The sequence below is a fragment of the Staurois parvus genome, unplaced genomic scaffold (assembly GCF_062004578.1).
Source record: "Staurois parvus isolate SC_StPar_1 unplaced genomic scaffold, SC_StPar_1.0 ptg000652l, whole genome shotgun sequence".
Taxonomy (NCBI): domain Eukaryota; kingdom Metazoa; phylum Chordata; class Amphibia; order Anura; family Ranidae; genus Staurois; species Staurois parvus.
The window spans coordinates 4,418,208-4,431,955 of record NW_028318448.1 but is presented as its reverse complement, the minus strand read 5'-3'; the positions used below and the strand labels follow the sequence as shown (position 1 = coordinate 4,431,955).

General features: G+C 39.0%; 1 protein-coding gene across 1 annotated transcript in view; it reads right to left on the bottom strand.

The window, feature by feature from the left end:
- KLHL31 (kelch like family member 31) overlaps nt 1-13,301 on the bottom strand; it is a 36,012-nt gene extending 22,711 nt beyond the window's left edge. Inside the window, exon 1 of the mRNA XM_089694157.1 lies at nt 13,097-13,301. The gene's annotated coding sequence lies outside the window, so the exon portion shown is untranslated. The remainder of the gene's footprint in view (nt 1-13,096) is intronic.
- Nucleotides 13,302-13,748: the final 447 nt, after the last annotated feature.

The window sequence follows — 13,748 nt, the reverse complement described above, 5'->3', positions numbered from 1 at the left end:
ATGGGCACTCCACTACACAGCCATTATTGTACAATTGATTTGCATTCTACTGAAAAATTTGTTAACAAGACCCTTTTTTGGACATTTTTTGATTTTGTCAGCTCACTGAGGAGTTGACAGGTTCAGAGAGGCAGATGCCCGTGTGGAGAGCTGCAAGAACTGGAAAGAGAGAGCCTGAGGAGCTGATTATTACAAAGGAATGCTCGGTTCTGGTGGGATAGTGTTGCCTAAGAAGGGTTCCAATGCTCTCCCGACACTTTGCTATCTGGCCAGGTTCTACCTGTGTTAGTGCCTGCATGCTGCAAACCCCAGGAGCTGTGTACCTGTTCTTCATTTGAGATCAGGATCTGCAAGAATCCCCACTGTACTGATCTCAGGCTCACCCTTTCCACTTGCAGTGTTTGTTTTCTATATGTTTTTGTACCTACAGACCTTCCCAAGTCCAAAATTAATATTGAGCAGAATTAAGTTTGGCCTTCCACAACCGTCCCAATTTCTCACGTGGCCCTTTGGGAAAATGAATTGCCCACCCGTGGTCTAGATCCATCTGTCAGTTTTTCAGATGGACCACAATGCATGTCTGTGGGTTGGTAGATGTAAACAGATGATCATCCATTTACATCCATCAACATCCATGTCCGTTAAGGTCCATTTTTTTAAATGGAACAAGGCTGTGTCCTTTTCTATTTTGATGGACATGAATGGATGTAAACAGATGCCATCCATTTACATACATTCCACATATGTCTGTTTTTAGGCAAGAAACATTTTTGTTTATATTTTGTCACCTATGAATGGTTTCTGCAACAATGGATACAAAAAAGGATGTAGACTGATGTAAACTGATGTAGACTAAATCTGTTTTTTCTTAGCAAAAATGTTACTGAACGGATGATGGCTGTGTGAAAAGACTCTGTAGCCAGATTATCAGGTACGTATTGCTGTTTGTGCCTTCACTGGGGAGATTTCCCCCACGCTATTTGTCCTTTTGCCATTTGTCAGCTAAAAAGAAAGTACAAGTATAAACTGCAATGGTAACATGTCTCTGGAACAGGAAGTGAAGGAAAATTTCTGGAATGGGGCAGAGACAGAAATATAAATCGCAGTCGAACTGAACAGGGAGGTGTGCGGCCCATCACTAGATGAAACCAAATAGTAAGTACTAGCTCAAACATTTTAAGCCATGATTAACTGACAAAAGCCTCTGAATCAGAATTTTAGTTTTTTTGTATTCATTTAATTAATTTCATTTTATAAATTAGTAGTAGGTTTTAAAAATAGATGTCTTAAAATTACATGAGTACTACATAGGTTTAGTACTCATGTATGCAGAATAATGCATTTACATCTATCTAAGGAATGTTGTAAATCTGGTTACGTCATTTCTTAGTTATATGGTCTCTTTTAATGTACAATGTAGAAAAGTCAGGTCACTTAGCTGATGTATGTGGACATGTAGGTTGGCATAAGATCAGATAATATTTTCCAGTGGTAATGTTCCCTTTCATTCAGCCTAATAAGCTGCTTTTTATCGAGGTGTGTCTTAAACAGATTAAAGTGCCTTTCCTGACTGCAGTTCAGCAAAGGGTGTAACTCTGTAAACTCCAGCTGTCCTTCTCCATGTAATATTACCTTTTATTTGCCACAGCGGGCAATGCACAAGAAATCCATAACCCATAGCTGTGTAGTGAGGTCAGAATATACAGGAGCAGCCAGAGATTAAATCTAACCCTTCCTCCCAATATATAAAATGGTTTATGCTGATAAGAATACTGTGTGCAATGAAAAAATAAAAACATTTGTAAGTGCATTTTGTAAGGCTGTAATAGGACTGCAGGCTCCCTGAAATCATAAGTACATGGCTGGACATTTTCTTTGCTGTAGAACGGCTATAGAGAGAACAATTTGTATCTCTGTAGATGGCACTATGTACAAACTAGTTGTCGTTGCCAAAGTAGAAAGAATGCATTAAAATGATGTTTTAAACTGATGTTTTAACTCCTATCAGGTTCAAACGTTTATTGCAGAGCTTGGTGTATATTTTTTAATTAATTTTGTGCCTTGTGCTGATCCCTTAGTATCCCATGGGTAATGGGTAAGGTAAACACTGAAAGCCATTCAGCAGCTTGATTATAAAAGAGAAGAGAATAGACCTGTGAATGAATGTGCAGGCGCATAACTTCAATTACTTGTTTCTATTTAGTTATATTATGTAATATTCTACAGTATATAAGATGCCGTTTTTACAGTCTATTAAATAACAAAAAAATTAGGTATTTAAAGTAATAGTAGACTCTGGTGTACAAAAAAAAATCTGTTCAGGTATATTTTCTTAAAGTGTAAAGGCTGAAGTTTTTTATTACCTTTATGCATTCTCTGCATTAAAGTGAAAAACCTTCAATGCTCAGCTCCCCTCCAGCTCCCGCTTATGCTTACCTAAGCCCAATCTTGATCCAGAACTGTGCATGAGAGAAGCAGCTCTCTCCCTCTTCATTGGCACAGAGACAGCAGCGGAAGCCACTGGCTCCCACTGATGTCAATTACAGCCTGTGAGGAGTGAGTGGGGATGAGCCATGCTGTGTGTCAATGGCTGCTTGCTATGGGGGCACTAAGCAGAGGGGAGGATCCAGGGGGGCTGGCAGGGGACCAGAGAAAAAGAGGATTGAATCTGCTTTGTGCAAAACCATTGCACAATGCAGGAAAGTATAACATGTTTGTTATTTAAAAAAATATTTAAAATTACTTTAACTAAAAAAAGCACCTTCTGTTGCTCTCAGCCGTCTCCAAATCTTGTAGTCCCTTTTTTTTCTGGTGCTGTGATCTGATGTCCTGTTAAAGGGTGGCTATGTTTGTTCTCCATGGTCCCACTATATGTAAGAACCTAGCCACACTCTCTTGCTCACTCCCGAGATGGACTGGGAACTATGGATTACGGGATTTGTAGTGTGCACGTAGCAGCACACATGACCACAATTAACATGCACTTCTTGTTCTGAATAGATAGAGGTGAGGGGGAAAATGAGAGGCTTGGGAGCTCACAGGGGACATGACGAGGAGTCAGAAAAACAAAGTAAGAAACTATTTAAAACAAAACAAATTACAGGGCCAATAAAGTGGTATTACAATCAAAAACAAAAAATATATTAAACTGCAACTTTTAGATGTGGTGGCTGCATTAGTTTTCTTTTTTAGTCTTATTCCCTTTAATTTCACCTGGTGCTCTAGCCTGTTAGCCTGTTATTTTTCTACTTTAACAGAACAAACTGTCCAGACAAAGTAGTAGTTAGAGGGTTGAGACAAACCATTTACCACTGACAGGGGTACTTACAATACACAGCTTTTATTTAAGTAAAATATTTATTCCAATTACTGTTTGCTGTAACTGTTAAACGTCCAGTGTGCATAAGGACTAAAAGGTGTTAGCTGGAGTTCAGCTTCAATTTGTTAGTCAAGTCCATCTAAATCTGCTAGTCTAACACTATCCTCCCCTCGACGGACAGTGCTGATCCCTTACTACTTTATCCAGAATGCAGACACCCTAAGACTGGAATTGTATCACTGGTATCACTGTATCACTAGGTGAAATAAAAGAAAAGAAGCCTAAAAAAGAAACCTAATGCAGCCACCACATCTAAGAATGGGTAATATATTACATTTGTTTTGGGGGTTAATACCAATTTAGGTAGTGGATATGTATGGATTATTTTTGGAAAATATAGATATTGTTTAGTGTCACTTTACCCGCTTTCCCGCCTCTTTACAGCAGAAATACTGCTACAGGGCGGCAGGGCTCCACAAAATCATGTATATATATGTGATTTTGCATTTCCGGGTAGGCGGCCTCAGCTGTCGATCAACGGGTTCTGGTGTTTGCCGAGTATCATTGATGGGGGAGAGAGCTGTATGTAAACAACACAGATCTCTTCCATGTCAGCTCCTGCACACTGCTTTGTATTGCTCTGCATACCAGAGCAATACAAAGCAATGTGCTGACACAGTGAATCACTAACACAGCACATAGTAAAACAGTACACAGTTAACCCTTTGTTTGCCCCACATGTTAACCCCTTCCTACCCAGTGCCATTAGTACAGTGTCAGTGCTTCTTATTAGCACTGATCACTGCATTAGGGTCACTGGGGATGTCAGTGACAGTTAGTCAGCCCCCCCCCCGTGTCAAAATGTCCACTGCAGTCCCATTATAAGTCACTGATCGCCGCCAGTACTAGTATATAAAAAACCCCAAAATTCCAGTTTATATACCGCCATTTGTAGATGCTATAACTTTCATGTAAACCAATTAATTTACACGTATTGGGATTTTTTCAGCAAAGACATAGCAGAATGCATGTTGGCCTAAATTTATGACAGCATTTGATTAATTAAATTTTTTAGCAAAAAGTCAAAATTATTGTTTTTTTCTCAAAATTGTTGGTCTTTTTTAGTTTATAGCACAAAAAATAAAAAAACAAAAGAAAGCTCCATTTGTGGGAAAAAAGAACATATATTTCATTTGGGTGCAGTGTTGCATGACCGCGCAATTGTCAAAGTAATGCAGCACCATATTGTAAAAAATGGCCTGGTCAGGAAGGGGGGTAAATCCTCTGGAGGGCAAGTGGTTAAGGTGATTCGATTTGCCTTCATTCTCTAGATCATCTAGATTAAGAGGCTACAAAATTAGTAAAAACCTGACCTGTTGCCCCATACAAAGTCATTAGGGTTGAGTATTTAACATTTTGTAATGGTTTTCAGTGCATACTGTACTCTTTTTCGACATGTCCCTTTAGTTTTTTTAAGTCACTGCAAAGAGCATAACCTTTCAATGATTTGCCGAAATCGTTTTGTTATAGGTCACTGCACATTGCACATTATTGCTTTCACTTTGCCTAAAAGAGAACCTGACCTGAGAAAAATGTAAGTTACTATTTTTGAACAGTCCTTTAAAAAAAACATTTAGCTGCTTAACTCTTATGCTGATCCCAATTGATTGTGATTTACACAAGCACTGACTTGTATATGTTTTAAGATATATATATATACCAACAAATGGAAGCCCCATTTTGGACTTTGAGGGTGCACATACACTGAAAACTTATTAATGTTAAAATTCAAGATGATTTTTTACAAATATTTAATAAAACATGTAAAAGGCTGACTGTGTAATGGCTTATTCCCAGTGTCTATACAGAAAGAACCCCTCATTCTCTGTCCATCACAGTATAAATAACACATACATCAATTTTTGTCCTTGTATAACATAATTGGCATTGATCCAGAATGTCACAGATGGACAGATGATAACACCCCAACACGTTTTATGAACTGTGAGTCCACTTCTTCAAGAGGATAAATGAAGTATCTACGATAATACAAGTTTGAGAAGTTGTCAACATGTTCACCCATAAAACTATCTTGAATATTAACAGAATACAATATTTGTGTATGTGTACCTCTAAATCTGGTGCTTTGTGTTGTAAGTATGTTTATTTGGGATGTTCGCACATTCAAGAGTGGCTGAAACAGTGAAGGATATATTCCTTCAATATTGCTTTTAAGAAATACTTAAGCAATAGATACAAACTCAAACTGATAAAATTCCAGTATACAATCATGTGTGATCTTAACCAATGTTAATTTGTGAATGAAAGCTACCATTCTTTTGATAATGTAAAAAAAAAAAAAATATTGTGCAATTGGCCACAGTCTGGTATTCATGCAAGGGCTAATTACCCGCTGAAAAGGCCACCTTAGATCTAATTTGCTCAGAATCAGCCAGAGTAACAGCAACACACGATTTTCCAGGTTGGATTGTTATCCGAAAAGATTTTAAAAGGATGGTATAAAAAAATCTAATTTCTCAACCCCACCTACCTATACATGCAATTATTATAGTGTATGTGTGTAATCTAAACGCCTGAAAAGAATGTGAAGTTATATGACCATTATTATTGTCTAAAACTGCTATAAAAAAACCAGGCCACCAATTTTCATTACTGAACACAGTCACACACCAGGCATTGAGTGACGGGCTGTCAAAATTGACTTTAAACATTCTCCAAATACCTTCAGTCCCAACTGGCAGAACTGTATGACTCAAAACTTCAGCATACTGCTTGTAAAGTAATACTAAGTTAACACTAACACAATGTAGGGAGACTGACAAATACAGTTGTGGCCAAAATTATTCAACCCCCACTGAAATTGAGTGTTTTGGCCAGTTTGACATTGCTTTTGATCATTCAGTCATCTTGCTTACATTTACATTAAAGAGGCACTTGTAGGTCAGACAAATATAACATAACAGTTATAATGAAATAACCACAAATGTCTTTTCTGTGCTCACAGCATTATCAGTTTTATTCAACCCCCAAGTGACATTCAATCTTAGTACTTAGTACAGCATCCTTTTACAGTTATAACAGCTTTTAAACGTGAAGCATAGCTTGACACAAGTGTCTTGCAGCGATCTACGGGTATCTTCGCCCATTCTTCATGGGCAAAGGCCTCCAGTTCAGTCACATTCTTAGGCTTGCGCACTGCAACTGCTTTCTTTAAGTCCCACCAGAGGTTCTCAATCGGATTTAAGTCTGGTGACTGCGATGGCCACTCCAAAATGTTCCAGCCTTTCCTCTGCAACCATGCTCTAGTGGACTTGGAGGTATGCTTGGGATCATTGTCCTGTTGAAAGGTCCAACGTCTCCCAAGCCTCAGGTGTGTGACGGACTGCATCACGTTTCCATCCAATATCTCCTGGTACTGAAGAGAATTCATGGTACCTTGCACACGCTGAAGCTTCCCTGTACCTGCAGAAGCAAAACAGCCCCAAAGCATGATTGACCCTCCACCATGCTTCACAGTAGGCAAGGTGTTCTTTTCATCATAGGCCTTGTTCTTCCTCCTCCAAACATAGCGTTGATCCATGGGCCCAAACAGTTCTAATTTTGTTTCATCAGTCCACAGAACACTATCCCACAACTTTTGTGGTTTGTCCACATGGCTTTTGGCATACTGCAGTCGACTCTTCTTATTCTTTGGAGACAGCAAGGGGGTACGCCTGGGAGTTCTGGCACGGAGGCCTTCATTACGCAGTGTGCGTCTTATTGTCTGGGCTGAAACTTCTGTACCCACATCTGACAAATCTTTTCTCAGTTCCTCAGCAGTCACACGGGGACTTCTCTCCACTCTACGCTTCAGGTAGCGCACAGCAGTCGAAGTCAGCATCTTCTTTCTGCCACGACCAGGTAGCGTTTCAACAGTGCCCTTTGCCTTGAATTTGCGAATGATGCTTCCTAAGGTGTCTCTTGGTATGTTTAACATCTTTGCAATCTTCTTATAGCCATTGCCCTTCCTGTGAAGAGAAATCACCTCTTCTCTTGTCTTCCTGGACCATTCTCTTGCCTTCACCATGTTTGTAACCACACCAGTAAATGTCTAGAAGGAGCTGAGTATCACAGTCATTTTAAAGCTGCCTAATTGGTGCTTATTATGCTTGATTGCTGCTCGGTGACATCCACAGGTGTTTTCAATACCTGATGGAAAGCACCTGTATGAACCTCTGTTCTTCAGAGTGGTAGTCTTTAAGGGGTTGAATAATTGTGGCAATGAAGAAACCACATAAGAACCATTTACTACTGTATTACATAAACAATTGATGTCATTTTAGTTGCATTTGGGTAGTTACAACGTCCTTGTAGGATTTGATTCTGAATACAATTCCAAATGTACACTATAGTCCCTAAACCCCTTTACAGCATTGGGGGTTGAATAATTTTGGCCACAACTGTAAAAAGAAGACATAACTCAAATTTCTTCCTTCAAGTAACATAAAAATAAAGATGCTTATGAGAAAATACAGGAAATATTAATTTATGGTGCTTTTTAAAGCAATCATTGCCCTAATGTGAAAATATTTCTAAATAATTTAACAATGGATTTTTGCCCCAGAAAATAAATATGGGAAGAACAAAAATGCTGCACTGTGGCCTGTGCTACTTTTTGTTATTGTGGCTTTATAGAAAGTACTGTTGATATAAACCCAGACATCATCAGAATTTGCTGGGAGATTTTGTGTTCGTCTTGCAGGGAAGAGCTATTCCAATGAGTATAAGGCCGGGTTCACACCTATTCAAGTTGCAATCTGCTGCGGTAAAAAAAGTCCCTGAACCTTACCAAAAATACAGCAGCTGAAAGCATAGATGTGAACATGTTCCATAGTAAACCATGTTAAGGAGCTACTAAACCCTCCTAAATCAGTCTGTATATGCAGTGACGCATACTTGTTCTACTCACTATGGAACCTAAGGGGTTAATCCTCTGTATTGTGTAAAAATGCTGTTTGATCCTGACTTCTCTGATCTCTCAGGTTTTCCAGTGTCCCCCTCTTGTCTCCTGATAAGACATATCATGTGGAGACACTCTGCACATGCTCAGTTTAGTGTATATTGCTAGAGAGGTTTTTTTTTTTCTTGCATGTGATCAAGCTTTAACCAGTGCTCTGCTGAACACTGATAGAAGTTACAAGACTGCTCTAACTGCTGATGAGAAAAGGTATTTAGCGGTTTATATTTACTATACAGGGGCGGACTGACCATTTGGAAACTCTGGCACTGCCCGAGGGCCCGGGGTCAGTAGGGGGCCTCATGAGATGCCTCTGGTACCTTTTTCATAGGCTTTTTTGAGTTTGGGCAAGGACACAGGGGCCACATGATCCCCTATTGCCCGGGGGCCCCATGAGTTGTCAGTCCGCCCCTGTTACTATAATAATTTAATTCCCATGTTCTGTGTACTGTGAGAGACCAGATATAGTGAATGCAGGGTCCTGAGTTTAGTAACACTTTAAATGGACTGTAGTGTATTTCTGCAATGCAAAAGGCACTAGAAAATGCATAGGTGTGAACCAGGCCTAAGATTAATATGTTGTTGCAGAAATACATGGGGGAAACATGTGTATGTGTATAGGGGCACAGAGTCATCTGCTCCAGACCCCAATGAAGAAATATAATGTATGTGTATCATACACTTGCACTTGCATGAACGCATGCAAATGCAAATCTGTGCAAATGGCAAAGTCATACTAGTTTTCTGCCTAAAACCAACACATTCCTAAAATAAAAAAAAAAACAACATGGGTAAGGCAGAGGGCTCTGGGACCAAGGTAGTCAGATTCAGGCCCAGGTGTGTGGAAAGACAATATAGGCTGCATCCTAAGGGGTCATTATTTTATGGGGCACCAAGAATGCCCAGGGTTAATGTTTTTCACATCTCTTTTATTTAGAGCAGATTTCATTAAAAACTCCTGACCCCTATCTATTACACCCCCCCCCTCCATTCACATCTAAAATCAGTAACATATACCTAAGAAAGTTAAAAGATACTTATGGCAGTCTTTTCACTTAGGCCCTGGCTGCATCTCCATTGGATCCTGGGAAAAGCAGATTTCCCAAATCTCATGAGAATGTGCAGCGCAGAAGTACATTTTTGTGAGATTTAAAATCCCCTGACTTTTTAAGATCCTAAACAGCGAGGCTACCTTGTGCTTAGGCAAAAATATCAGAAGTTGGAGTTTGCAATAAGAATCTATTATTTTTTTCTCAGGTCTAGATTAGTGATTTTAGATGGGGGGTGTTAATGGGTTTTTTTTAATTTATTTATTAAAAGATCTGCATTAGCAGTCAGAAAGAAAATTAGTAGGAGATTCACATGCAGAGTTTATCTATTAATATTTTATTAAGTATATAGCCATACATTTTTGGTTACAAGGGGGGTAGGTCTTGAAAGATACAAAACTAAAATACGACCCTAAATATAATATATCATCTCACATAATATCCTATAATAATATACAATCTCAGTAATGTAAGATTAAGCCTTTGTGACTAAAGGCCATCATTTATTCAGTTGTTTACCATAGCAGCCTCTAAAATAACACAGAAATGTTTTAATTGTCCATCAAAATTCCGGTAAAGCAGCATTAAACACCGTTCTGACACATATCTACAGATATGCTTATGATAAAGCTTACTTGTAGGTACAAGGCATATCTCCACCGTTTAGGAGACATTCACTGTTTCTGCAGCCGATGATGTCACTGGCACATGTGCTCTGAAAGGATTACATACTCATGCCGTTCCTTTAGAGCTCTCTGCAGCGGCTGCAACTCCCGTGTGTATGCATGGGAGTGACGATATAGCTGCGTGGCCATTCAAAGGGCCGGAGCCCGCAAACCTAGAAGGAAGACCAGGTGAAGATGGGAGCCCTGTCAGCAGTGACAGGGAGCCACTGGAAGGATTTGTTTTAAGCTAAGTCTTTCACAATGAGCTAGTATGCAATGCATACTAGCACATTATGACATTAACTGGCAGGGAGAAGGTTTTTTTTCCCATTTTTGCAAGAGTTTACTACTGCTTTCATTTTACTGTAAAAGTAAACGTAATATACGATGGTATGCGCGGCCACTGCGATAAAGAATTGCAACTTTTCCCAGCATGTTTAAAACAAAGTAAAGAAAAAAAGAAATTTTTTTAAATAGTAGCTACAATATTCTGCACTATTGTTTAGGCCTCATGCACACAGGGAGTTTGCCTAGCTCTCCTAAATGCCTTCCCTCCTTGGAGCAGCGTTTTGACAAAATAAATACTTGCCACTTGTAAATGTTTCAGCATGTTTAGGCACCTCAAGCACTTGGTTGGTAATTCATTTCATATACCAGAATTATAATTTATTCTGGCCACTGAAATTAATTAATGCCCAATCACTTGATGCACGTGTGTTAACACGGGTTTAGACGTATTTAGATGTTTTTATACACATCAAGCATTTTTCCTGCCTGGAAGCACTGGCAGTGTTTTTTTTCAACCTGTAAATGCCTGTGTGTCAATGGACACACAGGGGTTGATTTACTAAAACTAGAGAGTGCAAAATCTGGTGCAGTTCTGCATAAAAACCAATCAGCTTCCAGTTTTTTTTTATGTCAAAACTTAAAGGATAAGTTCACCTTTTGGACAAACATAATAAATGCACATTTGTTTGCAGGTAAAAAAATGTGCATTTATTATTTTTGTCCAAAGGAGCCTGTAAAGCATTGCACCAGTGATCAGCAGATTGCTGATGTCATGCAAGTCTCCTGCAGACCTGTCAGAATATCTGCTTGCCGTACAGGATGGACGGTCAAGCAGATATACCGACAGGAAGCTTCAATGCACTACCACAGTGCTCCACAGTGCCATGGTAGTTCATTGAAAACTACACAAGCCCACAACCGCTAAGGCAGTTGGGACTTGTAGGCACTCATTCACAGAACTCTGTGAATGAGTGATGCGGCCATGTTGGCGGAGCCCCGCACAGCCACACTGTTTTTAAATCTGACAAATTTTTATTTATTTCAAGTACTTATATAGTGCCGTCAATTTACGCAGCGCTTTACATATATATATTGTACATTCACATCAGTCCCTAACCCTCAAGGGGCGTACAATCTAAAGTAAAATAGTACGGAAAAGCTATCTATCTGCAGCTATGGGAACATATTACATGTTCCACCCTAAAAATGAGTGGAACATGTAACGTTACAAAGGTGAACTTATCCTTTAATTGAACAAGCTGAAATTGAAAGCCGATTGGCTACCATGCACAGCTGCACCAGGTTTTGCACTCTCCAGTTTCAGGAAATCAACCCCTAAGCTGACATGCAGGGGCCAACAGCCCCTAACAGCAGCGTTAAAAACATCCAGTATACAAGGCCTTAGAGAAAGCAAGAATGGTCCATCTTATCATAAATATCTGCAGTCTTAAAGAAAATCTGCAAACAGAAGTCATTGTTCATTTGTCACATATCAATAAACAGCTAAAATATGAACCCTGATTGCTTACAGGACATCACTGCACCTCTTTCCCTTTGCATACTACATATACTACATTATATATATATATATATATATATATATATATATATATATATATATATTATATCCTATATAAGAAAAGATGCTTTTATCTACAGTCAGTCTAGATAACGTCTGTAACTCAGGTGAAGTCTTATTTATAGGCCTGTCTATAAAAACAAGACCCATTTGTGCTTGGACTATCAGTGTCGTGTCAAAAGTGAGGATCAGCTGCTCAGTGCTATACTGCCCAACCTCCAAAATCCTGCTTCTGCCCTCCCCGGTTCACATTCCACTAGCTACATCTGTTACCAGGGATCAGCGTCAATTCCAGAAATAGCAGTTTAGAGTGCTCAGATAGAGTACATCCAAAGATAGGATCCATGTCAATGCCAATCCACTGGGACAAATTCTTTTGAATTCCCTGGTGTTCTGAAATACAGCAGGAGTCTGATCTGACGCCTCTCTTTATTAATTGCTTACATTTAATTGCTGTAGTTATTAATTACAATAGAGGTAATTTAGTAACATGTTGGGTTGAAGAATTGTCGAATGGCTTGTCATTATTAAACACATTAAACGCTTTTCATTTTGAGAGCAATCACTAACACTTTTTTAGTCTTTTGAGTATTAAAAATATGGTTTCCTGCAGGAGGCTGGATTGTCTCAACTTTTAATGAGTCTCAGTTGCTATATAACTTTCTAAGTTTCTAATAACTGTTCAGTTGCTTAATAACTCAGGCATCAAAGAAAATAAGTGTAATGTGTCATTTAGATGCTCATAAAATGAATAACCCCATGAAACATTGTTCTCGGCCCTAGGCATTGATATGAGTTGTGTTTCAAAGACAACTAACACCAATAAACACTAATAATATTGTAAGTACATTTTGACAAATCCAATGAATATTTTTCTTTTTATTACCCCCTAAGATTTCTATTATTATGGTGGAACTAATATGCATATTCTGTAGAAATGGCTTGACATAACAGAGAGCCTGAATAATAGACATAGCAGCATGAAATTAGAGAACACAATTATGCTTTCAACCTAGCTTTTCATACAAATTCTTCTGACGGATGTTACAGTCTGCTGCTAATTTTACACCTATTTCAGCAAGTTATTAACACAAGCACAAATTAATTTCCCAAAGAAAAAAAAATGAAATAACTTCTAGAATACTCTGAATAAAGTAATAGTAGATTTTCTCGGCTTACCCTTTTAGGTCAAAAGTGGTCTGAAGCTGTGATCTTGTTACAAAGAGAACGAGGGAGAGAGAGGGACAGCTCCTAGGCTCAGGCAAAGTGTAGAATGATAGTAGTCTCTCACACTACCCCACACACACAGCCACCTGACTGCACCTGTCACCACAGAGCTAGTCCTAAAGCCTTTCCTTTCACATTGAGAAGAGACCAAACTGTCTGCATAGTGATCCTTAAAACTAACTCCACCTCAGACCCCCACTGACACCTCCTTTAGGGAGGGACCCAACACCCAAGGACACTTGTATTATTGTAACACTTTTTGAACAATGAAGCACTTTTGGTTTAGCACAGTTGTAGTAGATGTTGAACGAGATCTAACTCAGAAAAAAAACTAACTTTTTGTCAGTTGGTAATTGGCTATTTTGGACCTAATCTGGTAATAACAGGCATACTTGTAATACAGTTTTACTGCTTGAAAGAGATGTCACACACATATTGGACACATTAAAAATCACACTCTATGACCAGCAAGCACAGAACTCCAACGATCTGTCCTTGTAAAAAAGGATAAGCACGTTAATGTAGATGGATGTTCTGTACCACCTACTCAGGGACACTGCACATACCAATCCTTTAATAAACATACTGGCTGCACTAGGGACGA